Source organism: Sinocyclocheilus anshuiensis, unplaced genomic scaffold (genome assembly GCF_001515605.1).
Source record: "Sinocyclocheilus anshuiensis isolate Anshui unplaced genomic scaffold, SAMN03320099.WGS_v1.1 scaffold1898, whole genome shotgun sequence".
Taxonomy (NCBI): Eukaryota; Metazoa; Chordata; class Actinopteri; order Cypriniformes; family Cyprinidae; genus Sinocyclocheilus; species Sinocyclocheilus anshuiensis.
The window spans coordinates 119,596-120,044 of NW_015547733.1; the positions used below are offsets into that span (position 1 = coordinate 119,596).

General features: G+C 48.8%; 1 protein-coding gene and 1 long non-coding RNA gene across 6 annotated transcripts in view; one reads left to right on the forward strand and one right to left on the reverse strand.

Moving 5' to 3' along the window:
* LOC107704353 (tyrosine-protein kinase fynb-like) overlaps nt 1–449 on the forward strand; it is an 84,801-nt gene that overhangs the window by 60,922 nt on the left and 23,430 nt on the right. The gene's annotated exons all lie outside the window — the stretch shown is intronic.
* LOC107704354 (uncharacterized) overlaps nt 1–449 on the reverse strand; it is a 17,583-nt gene that overhangs the window by 10,793 nt on the left and 6,341 nt on the right. The window lies entirely within an intron of this gene.

The window sequence follows — 449 nt, forward strand, 5'->3', positions numbered from 1 at the left end:
GTGCAGTCTGCTCTGATTGGCCAGCTGACCCAGTGCATTGTGATTGGCCGAACACCGCAAGCACTCGTCGGAACTGTAACGCCCCTTACCATAATCGCGAGCTTCAGCTTTCAAAATAAATGTAAAGACAGTAAATAATGTCATTAGTTTTACCATCAGTTCAAGCCCGAAAGGGAAACAGACACAGTAATGATGCAGTACACGAGCCACGGTTAAGACAGCTGACTCCACTGTGATGTGACCCCCCCGCCCTCGCTCGCTCTCTCTCTTTCTCTCGCTCTCGCTCGCTCGCTCGCGCACACACACACACGATGCGCAAAACTCCGCATTTGAACAGTCAATAGCAAATGCTTAAACTAATAACAAAACAGTAGCTGATTCAGAAGCGCCAGATTGTCATAGCAAAGTCAGAATTACCTCCTCTCCTAGGTTCACGAAACGGTCGTCCA